Genomic DNA, 20,612 nt, shown 5'->3' with positions numbered 1-20,612 from the left:
CTCATATTACAGAAGCCCTTTTGTGTCTAACAGGCTTTGTAAGCCTCAGTGTGATTATACAATATACCCTTATACACCCAAACATTTTCATTTTACAACCACAGCTGAGGCCAGTACAATTGTATTTCTTATGAACATATATTACACTAATATTTAGTTGAAGCATAAATGAGGGTATGCTATTTTTGCCATTGAATTCCTTTGGTCTTTATAAACATGTCAGCTTTTATGTCATTATACATGAAAAATTTCCTATTTCCACTTTCTCATATCTTGTTTCAAACAGTGGAATAAGAAATCTGTCTCATTCCACTGTTTAAAAATGCTTGTGGCACAATGACCTGGTTTGGATGATTGAGATTTCTGCCTGTACGTACAATCCTTTTACAGTGAGCCATGATTAAATCAAGAAGTCTTCAGCCACTGCTTCCCATTTCATCCAAAACAGGAAACTATGGTTACCAAGCTTTGGAACAAACCAGGATCATAAACCAATTTTTAACTTGGCTTGCTCCACTGAACACTTCCTAATTTAATCATGGCTCACTGTTAAAAAGCTGTGTGTGGGGGAGAAAAGATTACATATTACAGCCAATGTAGAACAACCAAATGTAGCCATTTTTTTTAGTGTTCATTTTTTTAATACATCACTAGAGTTAGTGATAGACTTCAGACAGCTTATGAAAAAAGAATGAAGCAAATTCAAAGGATGCACCTACCAATGTCATGATAACTAAACTGAACCATTTTATCTGTCTTCTAATTATCAGATTCTGGGAACAAGAAACAGGAGCAGCACAGCTCCATCTTGCAATGGCTAGCAGTTGCCTTGTGGATTTTTGGCCCCACCCCCAAACAGTAAAACCTGTATTACAACCTGCTTTTTAAATTCTTTTCAGCTCCTAAGAGTGTCTGCCAGGAGGCATGGGAAGCTACTGTTTGAGAAATATGAGACTAAAGTTCACTGACTAGTTAAGATACCTTATTTTAAGCCCTGAAGACAGAGGTGTTGTTTTGCTAACAAACCCCACCCCCCATGTTATTAAAGCTATTCTGTAAAACTTAAAGGCAGCAGGAGTTTGATTACAAACTAACCAATATCTTAGCATCGAGTCTATAGATCATTGTTAACAAAGAGAAGATGCAGGTTCCTTTTGTTCAGCATTATATTGGTTCCATCTCTTTGTTACTACAGAAATGTATTTGAGGCTAGATTTGCCAGACATGGCTTCTAATATTTAGCTAAATAGGTCAGGACTCAAATGGCTGTACCATTTTCTGCTTACACATTGGGGCTTTAAAAAATATATATACCTCCTTCCCGCACTGTCACCTCCCACCTCCCATGTTGTTCCTGAAGGAGCTGCCCAGAGCAGAGTTCAATGTGGCGAAAAGTAAGAAGCACAAAAAGTAAGTAACGAGAACATATTATTTATATTTAGGAAGGTATTGTGATAGAAAGTCTGCCGTCTCAGGAAACAAAGAATTACTAAAGAGACCATGGCAAATTTTAGTGGAATGACAGTGGTTAGGGGAAAAGGTGGAGAGAGAAAATCCTCCATCAAGAGAATTGGATACTTTTTTTTTTTGCTTTTAACATGTCAGGAAAGTTATATTTGGATCCTTGAAAAGAAAATGAATTAGCAACTGTGTACCTGAAGCAACTAAAAATCTGCTTTATGTAAAAACAAAAGGTGAACTTGTGGATCTAGATGTAACCAGCTTTGCTCCCTGCTCGTAGTCTGAGTTACCGTCTTAATTATTCTTATTGCTTACTAATATTAATCCAGGCTAGGAAAGAAAGTACTACAGAAAAGCCCCAATAAAATAAATATGATAAATTAAGAATGATCAACACAGCCAGAGAAAAAATTGAAAGCAATGTCAATCCACAGAAAGAAAATTCAAATACATTTCAGGTATGATTTGCATCCAGGGATATTATTAATTATAAGTGCAGGTATTTCCATGTGACTTGCTTGAAAAGTGTTCAAAATATGCAAGGTTTTCCAATGCAAGTCTCTATGTGTATATTCAGAAACAAGTCCCATAGATCAGGATGCAAAAGATAGCAGCCTCACAGAACCAATTACAATGCATACATCTCAAGAAAAGCTGACTGAATGTTCTAGTGCTCCTCTTCTTTAGGCTCATGTTGATACTAGAATAAATTAGGATAGTATGTAAACTGTGTTGTGGCCTGAATCCATTTTTGGCACAGGCATATAAGCATCTATTCTGGGGGAAAACCTTATTCTAAAAAAAAATAGTTCAGATATTTGATTGTGTTTTTTTCCAAACTAACTGCAATTCTGATAAATTATTAGACCTAGTTTCAGACACCTTTTGACAATTCAAACTCAATCAGATTCATTGAGTTTATCAATGGAAATCAATTTCAGGCTACATGCAGAGTGAGTCTATTTTGATACACAGAAAATTTGAGGGAAATATAGCATTTCTTCCAACAACAGCCTCTGAGACGTAGTAAAGATGACTTCTTTAGGACTACGTGCAATTTTTTTTAAAAAAAATGCAATGCAATCCAATAATATAAGTTGTGAATACAGTGAATGTGTGTATCATAAAAGTACACCTGCCACATAGCTGGGATTGCTTTGGCCCATTGGACAAGCAAAAAAAGTGGCAGAGTAAAAATAAGGTGGTAAAATCAGCAATCGTAAATTTTAAGACAACTGCAACCGTTTGTCAGAGGTTAGCCACTGGCTGTGCTATGCCGTTTGCTTATGTCAAAAAGTTAGGCTCTTTCTCGGCTTCATCTGTAAAAAAACTTTGAAATGGAAGTTTTGCAAACAGCTTTGAGGTGTTTTAACCATCAAGTGGCATATGAATTTTATGGAATAATAAAAGGTATAACGTTAATTCTGGATGAAAATCTTGCTTGCAGCTTACGAAGGATGGTTGTGATGGTAGGGCATTTTGGTTCACGGGCTAGGAGAGTAAGAACACAAATCTACTTATGTATTACTAGTGTATCAGCTGTTCTATTCAGAAAATCAAACCATGTAGCCTGGCTTTCCCAGCATTCGTGCTACCTGGAGGCTCACAGTTGGGCAAGTTCAGCACACAGCATCATTGTAAGGAAACACACAGCACTGTTGCTAGCCTGTGAAGAGGGCCACTGTTTTACCACCTGAAGAGCTGAGCTTGTACTTGGCCTTTTAAGGGTTACTTTCTAGCCCTGTCAGAATACAATGATCTGAAGGCACACGATGCAGAAACCTCACTGAAGCCAAGTCTGTTTGCTTCTGGTCAGCATCTTGATGAGGAGACGATATAGGAACCCATGTATGGCGAGTTCCATGGTGGAAAAAAGGGAGGGGGCTGATGTAAATAAATTTCTAGCAGAATATTTAAGGCTGATATATGATAGTCTGAATAAGCAGTTCTGTTTTCCAGTGAACAGATAAGAAGAGACAGGGCAGTATCCAAAAAGGAGGTTTTGTGTTCCACTGAATAGATGAGGAAGATGAGATGGTTCTATCTCACTAGCACCTAAGAAATCCCACAAGTCTTACTGGTCTTCCACAACTTCGCCATGGTACTGCTTTGCAATTTGAAACCCACTATATCACTGGATGCAGTACTTCCAAAGCAATGTACTTCCAACAATGTTTCGCTAACGAAGGCAATAGACTAAATAGATTTGCTGTCCTTGTTAAGACTATCAATCCCTCAGCGCTTGTGACCCCAAAAGGATCCCATAAAGCTTTGAAGACATACTCATCTACTTTGAAAGCTATTCAGTCAATAGCCTAATTGGCTAGCAATAGGAAGTTGGCTTATTAGCCACTGACATGGTTGTTGCTATGTGTCCTTCCCCACCAGAAAATGGGAGTAAGAGTACCACTGAGTCTTGATTCACACCAAAGAGCACAGAACTCTGCATAATAATTTCTAACACTAGCTGTGATAACAGCAACTCCTTCCCAATTGCTGTTGCATTTCCAAAGCCAGCTGAATTGTTTTTAGTGATGAATGGTTTAATTGACCCAGGATGTCTTCATTCTTAGCAGTTTTCAGCTTTCTGTAATATTGATTTTCATTTGGGAGTTGCAGCTCAAGTACAAAATCAAGAACATCAGCACTCTGGTTATGACTCATTGTCTTGAAATATTATTTTTCAGTCTCTTCACCCATGCACAGTGTAAAAAATATGTACTTGGCTGTATGACAATAACCATCTGAAATTTGACTGATGAATGCCACTTGAGTTTGAGACTTCATTTGGCCTGGCTACAAGCCATGATTTGGCAGAGTGGTTCTTTCATTCCTCTGAATAAGCACCAAGAAACTGAAAACTGTCACCCCACTGCAATGGTCACTGTAGGATCCCATTTTGTCCCTTATCTTCTTCAATGTGCATATGACGATTCTGGCCTGCTTTCAAGTGTGGGAAGGATAATCGAGAGCACATTTCACCAGTGCTTCAGTGTCTGAACTACTCTTTTTGGGCACAATCACAATTCAAGTTGATTACTGTCAAGGCTTAAATAATCTAGGACAGCATTAGACTGACAGTACTCTCAGATAATTTCGGATGTCTTTCAGTAGCTGGGAATAGGTTGGTATAAGAATCTGCATAAATTTCACAGCAAAATGTGTCCCTTTCAGGGAACAATAGAATTACTATCAAAGGAACAATGATTAGTAGACAGAGATAGGATAGTATGAAGATAAAGTTATGACAAGTTTATTAGTATTTTATGGAGAGTTAATGAAAACCAATAATTTACTCTACCGCAAGTTTAAAAAAGAAAAACCACCAAAAATTATGCAACTAACATAGCCCACTTGTTTATGAACTTGGCAAACAACTGTTATCTTGTGTTCTCTACATTATGGTAGAATAATGGTTATAAGTTATGGTTTGGCTGTTTTGGAGAAGTCTTCTGAGAAGCATTTTCATTGCCAATACTGTATTTCTGTGTGATCTTTTAAGTTTCCTTGTTTCTTAATGCAGCCTTCTATTCATTCTGCCAATTTAGGACACTTTTCCATAATAAGAACATAGTTTTCTTACTATAGATTCACCTACATAGCAACTTGACTTGGATTTCCTTCCAAACTGTGCATGTTATCTCTTCAGTTTTAACGCAAACGTGATTTTCTTAGCAGCATCCAAAACAAGCAAAAAACAAAACAAAACCTTTTCTTTTTCTTTTACTGAACTTTGTCCATTTTTAAAAATCAAGTCTACAGAATTGCGATATAGTCAGATCGCTTGTCTTTCTACCTGAGAACAGCATCAACTTCGATCTCTCTCTTTGGATGGAACCCTTATCCTAAACGTGTCCCAACTCAAGAGCTTGACATCATGTCAATTTGGACATTTTTAAAGTTGCTGACTGTTGTTTTCTGACATTCTCTATTTTTGATGGTGCTGTTTTTTGGAGCCAGGCCAGTTAACTTTCTAGGTCTTCTCTTCCTTTGGCAGTGTTCAACACCACATTGCGTAGCTATAAATTTAAGAATTCTGTCACTACAAATAGAATCCAACGTCATCTTATGAACTAGTCAATCGAAAAGGATGATGGAGATTAGTGTATGAATCTGTATTAATTTCACAGCAGAATGTGTCCCTTTCAGGAAACAAGAGAATGATTATCTAAGGAATAATGTATCTTGGGAAGATCATTTAAGGACTTTAGTCTGATGGCAATAGTCATCTCAAACAAGAAGAGATAGGCTTGATGAGAGTGAGAGAGAGAGAGAGAGAGAGAGAGAGAGAGAGAGAGAGAGAGAGAGAATGCTTATCATTATGATCTGTATCAGAAGATTTCCCACACAAGACTTTGTTTTCTAGCAATTTAGCACTCACTGTAAACAATATTATAATTTAGAGGGTCTGAGCTTCTTATAGATACTCATTTTCAAAAGCATCCAAAAAATAGTTTGCCATTTAAGGAGTTATCGGCTGGCGATAACCCAGTCAGGAATACTGGCCAAGGGAGAAAAGTGAAGGGTAAGTTTTACACACCTAGAGTTTTAAAACCTACTTTGACTCTTGTGGAAAGATAAAAATAAACCAAGATTTGTTTGTAAACTCTAAATGCAACAAAAAGCAAAATGACACCAAGAATGACATGCTATTTATTTTGCGGAAACGGTGGAATTGTGTTGTTGTATTTCAAACTATGTGAGTTCAGCACAAGTAAAATGGTTTACCGACATAAAAGCTGTTTATACATAGGCTCTGCATGTGTAATGATGCATGCCAATTATATGCAGGTTTACAGACTGGTGGGGAAATTGTTACATTTGTTTAGTCCTCTTGTGGTAATTCAGCAGTAGAGGGCTGCATGCCAGCCCAAGCCCGATTCAGAGGCACATATACGTACCCTCAGCAGCCAGGGAAGGCAGGCGTGCCACTTACATATTCATGCACTCAACAGGAGATAGGCAAGAGCCTGCACACAGAGCAGGGGAAGGGTGGAGTCAGCAGCAGACAAAAACACACATTCACTTAGCAGTGCTCTTGCTCTCAAGCAGGGTCTACCTCTGCCCCAGCACTTTCCTGCCTCTTCTTGACATTGGAGAAAGGCCCCTTCTTTGGTGTGACACCACTGTCAGATCTTCTTCCTGTTTTCTAGCCTTCTAAGACCTAACAATGGCGACAACCTTTTAAGAACAGTGCCATCCCAGGGGGCAGAAGGGGCCCTTTAGTAAAAAGATAGAGGTGTCACCTTCCTTTCCCCTTCTCTGCAATGGGGGGTGGGGAGAGAACAGCACCACCCATTCACATTTTTTTAACTGCAGCCAGGTTATTGATTACCTTTCTGGGCTACCCAAAATTACTTAGGATGTGTGGATGAGCCATGTGTTAGCCATGGCATGGAAGCTCAGAAATGTCTTCTAAATGAGAAGCCTGGAACCCATCTGTCAACAATGGTCAAAAGCTCCTCTAATTCAACACAGAGAGACAATAATTTGAGCAAACATTTAAAAGTCACACTGAACATTTGTTCTTTTATATTAGTTTTGTTTCTCTTACGAAATGGGCAAAAGGATGAGGTTACTACCTACCTGTAGTGGTTAAGAATGCACCTCGCATAGGCAAAACACATTTTTAGAGGGTATTGTTAAGAATATGGTAGAACCCATGGTAGAAATCAACATATCAGGGCACCAGGCAGGTAGTGTGATGATTAGATATATGCTATTATTTGTGAAGTGATATAGCTACAAGCAGTTCAAGGTGAACAGAAATTCAGTAGAAATTTGTCTTTGGAGCACAGGAGCAAAAGACACAAACTTGCTCTATACCTTTCACAAAGAGATCAAAGAAGATTCAAAACGCTTTTGAGAGAAGGACCAAAAGCAGATGGAGAAGTGAGACCTTGGGAGTCAGGGAGAGAACATAAGTCTATTGTGGCTCTCCGTGTGTGTATTTAGAGATTGCTATTGGTATAGAATACGTCTCCCAGGTGAAGACATACCCTAGAATTCAGAGGTACACGAAGTGGGTATTCAATCAGGAAAATCTTAGGAATACAAGTGGATATTAAACCAAAGGAAACAGAAGCTTCAACATGCTTGGAGCACAGCAATGAAGCTTGGTAATCAGCTTCACATATACAGCCTATTTTATTACTGGGTCAGAAGAAGTAATAATCAATTTATACTTTAGGGGTCTGTATCACATTTCCCCATACACCCTCCCCAATCCTTTCCCCTTTTGGATGCCTTTCTGTATACTGAAAATGATCCTTTCTCCATTTGAAAGCACCAATAGAACTGTTTCTACCTTTTCCAAAAAAACGACATAGGGACTAAACCCCACCCAACTTTCATTTGTATATTAAGGATTCTGGACTCTTATCAGAAATTCACTGCTCCCACTCCCCAGTCTTCTATCAAACTTTTATACCTGAAGGAGAATCTCCACCCCCATCGTTCGGCTCAGACACCGAGGTTCAGTTCTGAGGGCCTTCTAGCAGCTCCCTCACTGGGAGAAGTTACAGGGAACCAGAAAGAGGGCCTTCTTGGTAGTTGCGTCCACTCCGTAGAGCATCCTCCCATCAGATGTCAAACTGATAAACAATTACACAACTTTCTGAAGACATCTGAAGGCAGCCATGTAGCAGGAATTGTTAATGTTTGATGTCTCACTGTTTTTATATTATGTTGGAAGCCACCCAGTCTGGAGCACTCCAGTCTGATGGGTGGCGTGTAATATTATTATTATTATTATTATTATTATTATTATTATTCTCCTCCTCCTCCTCAAGCTGCTATGGGTGTGGGGCTTTTACAGAACTATGAAATGTATTATTTTTGGAAACCAATCTGAGCTTTTACTACAGCCAAATAAATACAATGGATATAAATGCTTGCTGATCACCACTTTGTATTGGCCTTGAAGAAGTGCTTTTCCTCCTGTACCTTGTCCCTGCAATCCCTTTCCCTTGTGTCTTCTTAGTTTCTAAGTCCTACAGCAAGACGCCCCCCTCTCTATCTGAGGAATAATTACTTAATACTATAAAAACAAAATGCATTAAAAAGCTATTTTGCGTTTGCACTTTAAAAAGTTATGATGTTGAAATTTCATTGACTTCTAAAAACCTTCTCTTTTAAAAATCACATTTCTGCCTTTGCACAAATAAATATTTGCCTCTATCGCCTTGGATATTCAGAAAAGCAAAACAGCAGGGGTAGGCAACCTAAGGCCCAGGGGCCGGATGCAGCCCAATCACCTTCTCAATCCGGCCTGCAGATGGTCCGGGAATCAGTGTGTTTTTTACATGAGTAGAATGTGTCCTTTTATTTAAAACGCATCTCTGGGTTATATATGGGGTCTGCCTGGTGTTTTTACACGAGTAGAATGTGTGCTTTTATTTAAAATGCAACTCTGGGTTATTTATGGGGCATAGGATTTCGTTCATTTATTTTTTCAAAATATAGTCCGGCAATGGCTGAAAAAGGTTGCTGACCCCTGCAATAAGAGTTTGGCCAGACTAACAAACCATGCAACTAATTCTCTGTAGCTAATGTGCTTTGTGCATATGCTTTCTGAAAACAGCAGCCTGCATGCTCCATGGTGAATGAGTTTTAAGTACTAAGGGGCCTTCCCAAAGCAATTTGTAATTTGCCACTTGGGGGAGTGGGGGTACTGTTAAAAAAAATCCTCCAGTGTGTGCAAACCCTTGCACTCACCTGTAAGCAGTTCTTTGGGTCCTGCTCCTTCCCTGAAATATTACACATATGCACAGGTGGTTATGTCAACTAACTATCCCATCATTCCACCAGCATAACGGACTTTTTTCTCTTTCTCCTCTTCCTGTGTGCCCTGAAATTTGCAGGGGAGGAGGGGAAGAATTGGGCGAATCTCCAGAACAGCATACAGGGGGAAAGGGGGAGGGTGGGTTTTCCATCTGGCAAGCTGAAAATCTTGGGCTGACAGGACTGCCATAGCACTATGCTGAATTTCTCTCCCCGTTTCAAAGTACAGCTGTACTCCTGAACTAAAGCAACTTCACATTTGGGCATTATGCAAAACAAGTTAAACCACCTGGCTTCTGAAAATACTGCTATTATTTTGATAGCTAGATCCCTTTCCGAGCTAGCCTTCCCTTCTCCCATATCTGGCCTTCCCAAATCATTTTCCTTCTCTTCTGGGTACATGTTCCGCACAAATTCCAAGTTTCTTGTTCTTATATTTAACTTCATCCACACTTCTGAACTAGGCTACACCTGTTATGGATTCTTCCTCACGCACATTACTTTTCATCAAATATCAGATCTCTCCCCTGCCATTACAATTCCTGTGCCTTATGCTATACCACTGTCCCAAGTCTGTAAAATCTCCTCTTTATAACTCCGTTGCCCTCTCTTCTGTCCACACTTCTTACTGCAACCTTCTTCAAGTTCAAAACATTAAGAGAGGAGAAAAAAACAACTTTCCTCCCCCCATGTGAATGCAGTGTAAAAGATGAATTTGCTGCTTATGCCATTTTATTATTACTTTATTAATAATTATTATTGTTCTTCTTATTATTTTGATTTTATCATTGATTTGTTTTTACAGTCTTGTAAACCACCTTGGTAAAATTTACTTAAGTTTATAGAATAACAAATACACATACCCCCCTTTCACTCCATTAAGCAGATTTTGTATTGTTTCAAAAGCCTGCTAATCTAGTTTTACCAGCTGCAATAATAGGGCTGAAGAAATGTGGGCCGAGCATGTACTAAAGGAGGAAAAGACGACTACAGAGAAACTGAATGAATTATTTGCATCTACTTTCGCTACAGAACATGTAGATAGGGCAGATAGCTGCTTGTCTATAGAACTGAGGAACGTGATGGAAGAAATGAAGTTCTACACCCTATTTAAAAAAACAAAAAATTATCAACCCAAGAATTCTTAAAAGAATCCAAATGTGGAATTGCTGATCATCTAACAAAAATAAATTGCTGCCAAGATTGAGCAGTTTCTAGTCCTCAAATACGGAGACCAATTATTAGCAATACTAACAATAAACATCTTTTTTTAAAAAAGAAAAAGAAAATGAAAAAGCAAGGACAAGGGAGAATTATAGGCCACTTAGCTTAATGTTGGTCACTCTGGGGCAAACTGATGGAAAGGATTAAAATGACCAAATGTACAGAACAGGGGTGGGGGAAACCTCCAAGCTCATGGGCCAATCTTGGTCCACCCTTGAATGCTCTTCAAAAAGTCTGTGGACAATGTGAAGTCAAGAATCCCAGATGGTTTTAATATTTGATAGATTTACTGCAGATTAACCAGAGATTTTAAAGGCAACACACAAACCTTCCTCATGAATTTTTTTTAATATTATCATTGAATGGATGGGGAGATTGATAAACATTATGGATTAAATGAAGACAACTGACATGATACCCAAAAGTTGTTTTTTTTCTTCATGTTAGAGAAAATGTTGTAAATTCAAATATAGAAACAGAAATTGGTGGGAAGGCGACTAGAAAAAGAAAGAAACCTGACTGGCTCAGAGCTTTAAAAAACTGGAAGAGTTGAAATTCCGAAGGAAATCAGGAGAAAGATTTAGCAGGCACTTTTTTCTACAAGAAATGAGACAAGAGATAGATAGCAATTTAGAAAATGTATATTATGTATTTATATGAAATGCAAATGTTTGTGTTGGGAGAAGATGTGGCCAAAACCAAGATTGTGCTCATGTGGAATGCAGAAAAGTATACAGGGAGAATATTTTGTAGCAAAGAGTAAAAACAGAATACTCTATGGACACAATAGTTCTTAATGTAATATTGAGAAAGCAGGGAGAGAAACTAAAGAATCGATTAGAAACAGACTAGCAAGACATTAGAAGGGTTACTTTCTCTCCCATTTCTCTTTCAGCTCGAATTCTGGCAAACTACACTGACTTCCAATTAATTTCCAGGCTAAATTCAAGCTGCTGGCTTTGACCTAGAAAGACTTTTTGTGTCTCAGGATCCCACTACTCCAAGGACTGACTCTTTTGCAACATAAACCAACCCATACCCTTGGTCCTTCTTCATATACCCACTCCAAGGAAGGTGCAGGAGGTGTAAAAACAAGAGCAGGCCTTTCCACTGATGGTTCTCCACTTATGGGCTGCTTTCCCCAAGGAGTTATGCCTGGCACCATCATTATGTATCTTTAGGTGCCAGAGGAGGGGATTATTTCTTGTCAGGCCTTTGGTTTTGATTATATGTGGCCTTTTCTGTGTGAGATATGTTAGTCCTACTCTCTTATACAGTGGTTACCTCTAGTTACGAACTTAATTCATTCCGGAGGTCCGTTCTTAACCTGAAACTGTTCTTAACTAGAGGCATGCTTTCACTAATGGGGCCTCTTGCTGCTGCTGCTGCGCCGCCAGCACACGATTTCCATTCTCATCCTGGGGCAAAGTTCTCAACTCGAGGTAACTCTTCCAGGTTACTGGAGTTTGTAACCTGAAGTGTTTGTAACCTGAGGCATTTGTAACTCAAGGTACCACTGCAAATATAATATTCGGCTTTTACTGTTTGAATTTTATACTGTTTTCATGCTGTTTTATTTTTTGCAAGTCTCTTAGAGTTACCTTCTTTTTTAAAAAAAGTAGTAAGTTCAAATAATGAGAAGAGCTTTTCAAAGCTCAAATTAATTCCACTGGACTTTTACAAAGATCCCCTGGAAAAGCAAAGTGTGCGTTCAAGTTGCCACTTTCACTGACTTTTTTTTTTGGGGGGGGGCAACTGATCTAGGGAGAGGAGTGTGAAGTAACTGGAGAGAGGGGTGCCTAGGGCAGTTGCTCAAAAATACAGATGTGCCCACAGGCCAAACAAGGTTGATGCCTCCAACACAGACCACTGTTTCTAAATCTGAACCAACTAATTTCTTATTATAATTAAGTTTATTTTTTATTGTATTTTATGTAAAAATGACTATATCTGAAGTCTCTTTCCAGCCACACAAGGAACTTGTTTTAGAAAGTGATTAAAAGGATTCAATTCTTTTGATTACATATAATATGACGTTTAGAACACTAATAACTGCAATGGTGGTTGACAAATAAAAAATAAGGATTTGAACAAAAAACTACTTTGGTATTAAAGTCATTTCTGACAAGAGCTTTTTCTGAAAATATATGCACACACTCTCTCATCAACCTTTATCTGCAGTAATTTATTTGGAGCCTATTTTTAGATTTTGAAAATACTCTGGACAAGGTGCTACATGGACTTTCTACATGTGCACACACACACACAAAGATAAAAGTATGCACACACACACGCACGCACACACAACGGTCTGACTAGCACCTCTGAGGTTCTATGACAGATGTTGATAGCAGCCAAGCTTACAAATAAAAACAAAATGATTTAATGGAGCCAGTATATGGTTTAGTCATCAACTGAGAGAAGGGGGGGGGGGGGGTAGGAAAGGAAATTGGAGGGAGGAAGAAATGAATCTCCTTGAACCCATACAGCTAATATTGAGTATCCTAGAAGAAAAGGAGGATGGAATATATGCTATGAAATTAAAGGAAGAATAGGAAAAAAATGACACCTTTTCCCATTTCTTCTCTCCAGAACTCCTTTCCCCCCAAAAAAAACCCTCCTTGCTTATGTAGCCATCTAGTGTTAAGGTTCAGGTCTAGCAGCCCAAGGCAAAGTTCTTGGAGCAAAGAAGTCTAAGCTGATGAGGCAGGAGAGAAAAAATTACGAATGACAAATTATTTACAAAGAGTTTATGTAAACAAAATTCGCAAGCCACTACAGTCATACCTCGTTGCGAATTTGATCCGTTCTGGAGGCACGTTCACAACCCACAGCGTTCGCAGCCTGAAGCGCTGCGTCTGCGCACACGCGATGCAATTTGGCGCGTCTGCGCATGTGCCGAAACCCATAAGTAACCTGTTCCGGTACTTCTGGGGTTTGGCGCGGTCCACAACCCGGAAATGCGCAATCCGCAGCATTCGTAACCCGAGGTATGACTGTATCTATACTTAGAAAAAATAACAATATCCTAACTATTTCCGGAGACTTCTACTCTGCACCATAACAAGCAACTCATAGGGAGCAGTGCAGCTATAAGCCCCTAAATGAATTGTGTGGCATGGGAAGATGAAAAATTTCATTTGTTCCTCTCTGGATAGAATCACATGACCAGCAGCTGAAAACAGGGCAAAGACAAAAAAATGGAGTGGGGACTCAGAACAGTTCTACTATTTTGGTACGGGGTGTTCAAGGGACACAGACAATCTGAAGGCACTGGATAAAATGAAGCAAGCTGGAGCCCAAATGAAAGGCCACTTAAGAACGAAGTGTATGAAAAAGAAAGTTTAGTTTCCCTTCCCCATGTAGAACTGAAGAGCTTTTCAATTTTCATTTTTCACATTGCTTTTAAAGCTCTGCAAGTTTAAATGAAAAGCCAATAGGCCACTTCTCATTTAAATGTTTAGGTATCATACATGTAAGAAGTAGCAGTGCAAAAGGTGAAATTAAAAATGAGTTATAATTTCAGCCCCATCCTTTAACTAGCTATTATGCCAGATATGCTTAGCTCAGAACAGTTGGCCTCCAATACTGAATATGATTAGCTATTAGCTTTTAGCTCTCTACCATTAGTGGCAAAGTATATTGCAAAGATATATTATATTGGAGTCAAATTACAGGGTATTTGTTTTCAGAAATATTGGGTTGGGTGGGGGGTCATCTTCACACATAAATTTCCCTATGGAAGTAATTACAGACACGTGTAGTTGTTTTCTATGGCTTGGTTCATTGTTTGGGCTAACAGCATCCCTTTCGTGTTGTGGACTATTTCCACTTGTCGCATACAAAGTGAATTATGTGGGTCTATAGAATAGCTGGCATATGGAGCAAATATGTATTAATGAAGGGAAGATTTTTTGGATTAGGGGAGGGTTTTGATTGCAAGACAGATTCATTTCAAGCCAATGAAGAACTACTGTGAAAAGAGTGGATACAGAAAATAATAATTGTTCTTTTAAAAATGCCTCTTTATTCTGTATTTTTGTGAAAGGAGAGTTCAGTCGTATTCACAACAGTAAGTATACTTCGTACAGCTAAAAAAGGCGTACACAATCAAATATACATATGGAGGAAAGGAATAAATTTAATTATGCTCTAACTGGTATTTCATTACAAGACATGCATTTTGTGAATGTAAAAGGGCACTGGAACAGTAAAACAAACATACATATTAAGTATTTCAAAGGTTTATCATTAAAAGGTACGTTAGAACTTCCATTCCTTACCCATGTATACCTCCAATATGTGCTCTGGAAGGTTGTGAGCCTCCAGAGCAGATTTGAGGGTGGCGAGGAAAGGAGGGGAAGTGCACTTGCACAAGCAGAACTTGGCTCATGCAATCCTGGGATTCAACCCAGTTGCCCAGATCCATACATTTCCCAATACTTTTAGGAAATCCTAGAGAAGGCTAGGAAATATTATAATGTTAGAACACCCTGGAAAGGGGAAGGGTAAAAGGGCTGTCTGGTTGGCTGTAATATTTGGCTGCCCAATATTAGAACACATTACCAATTGCCTCATAGCATAACCATTATTTTCCAAAAATGAATTGCAGTGCAATAATTACCTTGCTGGATCAGACCCAAGGACTCAACTATTTTATTTTGAATATGGCCAGCTAGATGTTTCTGGGAAACACACAGGATATAATAATAACGGGCCAACAGTCCATCCCAGAATCTCCTACACTATGGCAAAATGACTTATTGCTACAAAACTATCACACACACATATTCTAAGCTGAAAGATTTGCACATAGTGAATATGTTTTACCTTAATAAAGGTAATTTGTTATGATGGGTATAACTATTTCCAAGAATGTTAAATAACAGCACAAAACACAATTGTCCAATCTCATACACTGTAAACTATTTCCCTCAAGCTGGGGGTACAATTTTAACAGTCTGTCCTGGTCCTTAGCACAGGAGGAATAGCAACAGTAATACTGTGGCAATCTTTTAAAATTACAACTACTTACTTGCAGCAGCACCTACTGTATTTTTTCTTGTAAGGGAGCATGTTGCAAGATCTCAGGAGAAGGTAGTTAATTACTTGGGTTTAAAGGTTTTAATTAGTCATGCATTTTGCTTCATCTTTGGCCAAACAGGAGCTCACAACAATGGTCTCATTGTTTCCAAGGTATATTTTCCTTTAACCTGGAAGGAACATATCTCACTTATTCTAAATATGCAGTAACCTGCTAGTTACATATGAATTCATCCCCTCTCTATCGTATGTTAATGATACAGCATTAGGAAAACATTTTTTCTATGTCCACCCATTTATTTTGCAGATCTTAACTCTCCTCTGTTGCCCTTTTAAGCTTGTTTAAGTCTTCCTTTTATAATGGAACTCTCTCTTTAAAGAAAACATTTGGAGGATAGCTTTGCCATCATGCTTTTTCACTTGATCTTAATTCTAAATTCACTGCAAATGGACTTAATGGAAGAAGACACTCCCCTAAGTATCTTCATATGACTATTTAAGGGCCAGCACATTGAACTGATCATGGCAACAGACTGGCAACCCTATAAATCAGACAGGGAATACCTGGGTTATAGCCAGTTCCATACTAAAGCAAAGTTAGCATATTCTGAACCAGCTAACTTTCCAGGCTGCTTTTCAAGAGTTACCCCCCCCCCCAAAGTAGCCAAGTTTAGAGGTTAGCAACTCATGAAAAGGACCGCCAGATCTCTAGTTTACATAAGGGCTGAAGCTGCAATCAAGCAAAGCTGATAGAACATGGTCTAGGCCAGAGATAGCAGCACTGGATGCAACAGCATAGTTAAATTTTGTCCACTACTTAAGGGGTATAACCCCATGAACAGCACTTGAGAACTTAAGGCACAACCTAAAGCTTAGAACATGAAAATGAAATGCAATTATACTCCCCAATAAAAGTATTTCTGGACTGTGTCCATTCCATAGCTGTGTGCAAGTCCCAAATTTAGCATTTTGATCATTTTTTCTATACCTCCATTCCTACCACCACTTCTAAAGATTCTAACCCCTGCATATTGAAAATATGTGAACATGCTTAGTGACACCTCAGAAGCTGGACCAGGGCAAAGTATGATTTCCAGTGAACAATGTGTTGGTACTCCACAGATCCTTTGCCTCCCCATGACTAGCTTGAAGAATTATGCAAAATGTGAATGTGTGTAATTTCAGTTTGTATATGTAGTAAAACTTGTTACCTTGACAGAATCTGACTATTATGTGCAGGGTATAAAGTACACAATCCTGAGTATAGCAAATAGAACCTTTTGCATTTCTGCAGCCAAAAAACTTGACCCTCTCCCAAATATTATCTAGTTATTTAACACATGACACAGAATGCAGTCTCCTGAACTAGGATTGTGTACTTAATACCATAAATTCTGAAAATAAGCCTTAGTGTGCTTTGCAGACTGTATGGAGACACACACAAGCATGCTTACGTTACATTTAGCAGCTAAGTTCTTCAGTAACAGCCTTAGGCTTCTGAAATAGCTCAGGAAGAAGAAAGTGAATAGCAGCCTCCTTTAGCAAATCATATGACCCCTCTGCAAGTATTTTTGTTCCAAGTTTAAATACCTAGAGAAGGGGGCCAGGGAGAAGCTTCTAATACTATTTTATTGTATCGTAAGTTTTTAATTTGCTTTTTTGACATCTGAAAACTCTTTGTTATTCAACAGCCGACAAAACAAAAGAAACATAACAATAAGCCATGATAAACAAAAAGGAAACCATGCCATTCTTGTACTTGGTGAAAATAATTCTACCATGGGTGATACCCAGAAGAATTGTATATGTGACATCTTATTGGGTCAGCCTGTTTGCTTCCCTTTCCACCTCCCTGCAACTGCCCATTACTCCCAAAAACATCTGCTCCAGAGGGTCTCCCAAACTCCCAGAGCAGATTTTGGAAGCACACTAAGGACTGCAGGGAGGAGAGATGAAGAGCGCCTTCCTGACCCAAGCTGGGGTTGGATGTCACTCAATATGATTCTGTACTCCAAAAATAATTGAAAATAATTGTTTTGCCTTGTTTAAGTCCAATGTTCCCAAATGACTTTAGGAATAAGTCTCTTGCATTATCTACAAAAATCTAATATTTAGGGGGGAAAGACAAGTGTATGTGAGCACACACAAGAGGAAGAATGATTATTTTTTTAAACCACGTACAGTCACTATACTAGAAAGCTCATATTTCAAATCCTAACTTCTTTTTGCCTTGTATACCAGGTTATTGGAATTGATTATTATATAATCTCATGACATATGTGGGAAATCCCAGCTTTGTAGTGTGTTCCAAAGGCAAGAAAGTACTGTAACGTCTTCTGTGTTTAAGTTGCTGGTAATTCCATTGACTGTTACACTCGTACTACAATAAATGATGGGCCAAAAATCACAGACACAATTGCATCTGATTTCTGATGCAAAGCTACAACAAGCATATAGAAATTAATATTTATTAACAGGTAAGGAGCAGTACACAAGTACATTTTTAAAAAAGGTACGAGATTCACGAGGTGTTTCAAAGTCTAGTATAAACAATTGCTTTACAGAAAACCACATGCAACTTTGTAAAAAAATACCGTAGTAGGGTATTACATAACTGTAGCAATAGCATCAGATTAATTTCAGAGGAAATTTTAGCAATATGTAGGTATTTCACATTAAAGAACTCCAAGCACATTCTCAAACAATTATATTTTCAACCATATATTTCTAAGTATGTCTTTCTCAGAATGTCTGTATCGAAATAGATTTAAAAATCCTATAAGAAAAAGATGTATAATCCTGAAATCCTACATTTTCTGTGGCCTCTATACCTTTTGAAAAAATCCTTCTTAGTCTATGCTAAAGTACAACAAAGCCAACACGTTGGTTAGAGTTACACTCTCAAATATAATGGAAATTCAAATTTCCAATACTAGTTTTTAAAAAGAAAAAAGCAGATTTTCATATCAAATTTTATATTAACTTTTGGGAGCCTAAGAAGAGCTTTGTTTATGAATCTATGACAAATTGGAGGGGGGATTACACACTGCATTGTTACTTAATGCTTGTTTAGCATTAGTTTAATGAAAAGCAGCTCAATGATCCCACCTCAATGTGAAAACAAGACCCTGAGAATTTGTTCCCTCATGAGCCTTCGTAGTCTACAGTCTGCTTCATAACACTGATCAGCTTTCCTGACATGTTTTTAAGGAAAAGTGTGGAAACCTCTTTATCCCGGTTGGTTTTGTTTTGTTTTTTTTTGTTTTGTTGTGGGGGGCTGGGCAGTGGTGGAGAGATCACTGAATTTTAACTATAAATAGTCTGTTTTCTCAATTCTTTCAGTGTGTGAAAAAGTGACCTTCAACAGGCGACTGTCAAAATTTTGGACTCGTATATGGAATTGTCTGCATGAAGTACACAGCCCAGTGGGTCATGTTGAAGCCCATGTTTCCACTTTCCTTCCCCATCCCCTTCTTTGAATGTATAATAATGTATAAAAGTTGTTTTTTAATGAATGTTGTGTTAATCTTTTGTGAATTGTAATGTTATTTTAAAAATAATAAAGTACACATTAAAAAAACTATGTGTTTTAACTTGAGGAATGTTTTTAGACATTTTTTTTAAATTGGTTTAGGGTTTTGGTCTTAGCTCCTTTTTTGTTTTTATTCTAAGTTCCTTATTATTTGATAATTTGTAACTCATTCTGGGTCCTGTATACAGCTACAGCAATAGGATTAAAATGCCTAAGTAAAACTTCCTTCTTAGTTATCTACAACTGTACTATACTGGAACACTCAAGCATATTATTATGAAGCTAGATTTTTTAAAAATACAAACTGGAGTGGTGTGGGACATTATTCGAGAATAAAAATATAAATTCCCTATTTCCTATTACTTTATTTATGGTGTTTGATAACATGAAGTTCTAAGTATCAAAACTGTTAAACTTTAACACACGACTGAATTCTGTTTATTTGGAAGGACGTCTCTCAGGCCCAGTTAACAGAAGCCATGGTTCCCCACTATGTTAACAGATCAAGGAACTCCCTGCTCAATTTCCTTCATGGCTGCAAGGACACCTGAAACATCCACTTTTAACTACAGTTCTCCACAAGATCAAAATCTAGCACAATGCGGTTTGCTTAGGCTAGGGGTGGGGAATTTGTGGCCCTCCAGGTGTTGCAGCATCCAACTCTCATCAGCCACAGCCAACATAGCCAACCTTTAGGGATGATGCAAATTTAGCATAACTTCCGTAGGCCCACAGCATTGCTATCCTTTGTTTAGACTAAGAAGCAGCCAAATTTCAGGGCAAATCTCTTCCTTATGGCTTTAGAAGGCTTACTACAGTTCATTCACATAGCAGAAAACAAATTTATCTAGTAGGTGTGTTTTGAATTGTAGCCTTTGCCACTTAACTGCTCATTCCGGAAAATTAAAACAAAGGGATATAGCTTGTCAATTTATATTGTTGTTGTCCCTTGTGTAGTACATTCCCAGAATAGTACTTTGTAACATTTCCACACTATTATTGGACCTAAAACATTTAATTAAGCCTCACAACAACCCTGTGAGGTAGGTAACAGTATAGCTATTGGATGGGAAGCTGTTTAATTAAACTTACCAAAAATGGCTCAGGATATCAGAAGAGGTAAGAAGAGAAAGTTCAGATCTAGTCATCGGTATGTGCCATGAGGATTCACCAAGATTCTGTGTTTCTTTAGCTGTGGCATAGTACTATTTGTAGAATTTGGCAGCAATCATTAATTTTTTTCATGTTCACTTAGCTGTTCATGTTAGATATTCTCAAGTTAAATTGTATCACCATCCTTGTGCCATAACTTTTTCCATAGCTAAGCCTCTGTACAACTTTTTACGTTATAGAAGCATGTTACTGCATAATTGTATCCATATACATGGCGCTGTAATAAGAGCTGATGCTCAAATTTTCAGATTCGCTAGCATTCAAAACTTATTCTGTCTTCTAGTCCAGCACGATCCACATGCTCACTACTGCTGAGAAAGACCAGATGAATAATCTGGTCTCCTGTTCTATTTCCTCCAATCTATTCCCTGACACAGTATCCTGAACACTGATCAGC

At 38.2% G+C, this 20,612-nt stretch overlaps 1 protein-coding gene and 1 long non-coding RNA gene across 2 annotated transcripts in view; one reads left to right on the top strand and one right to left on the bottom strand.

Annotated features, from left to right (window-relative positions):
• Window positions 1–20,612, bottom strand: part of CSTF3 (cleavage stimulation factor subunit 3) — a 53,904-nt gene that overhangs the window by 20,088 nt on the left and 13,204 nt on the right. The window lies entirely within an intron of this gene.
• LOC310675459 lies at window positions 14,385–19,129 on the top strand. The gene is made up of 2 exons (XR_014510162.1): window positions 14,385–15,426; window positions 15,465–19,129. It is a non-coding gene; the product is annotated as an uncharacterized lncRNA (long non-coding RNA).

This window comes from Podarcis tiliguerta, assembly GCF_965153285.1.
Source record: "Podarcis tiliguerta genome assembly, chromosome: 1".
Classification (NCBI taxonomy): domain Eukaryota; kingdom Metazoa; phylum Chordata; class Lepidosauria; order Squamata; family Lacertidae; genus Podarcis; species Podarcis tiliguerta.
Note: the sequence above shows the minus strand (reverse complement) of the source record. Positions and strands in the feature narration are given on the sequence as shown.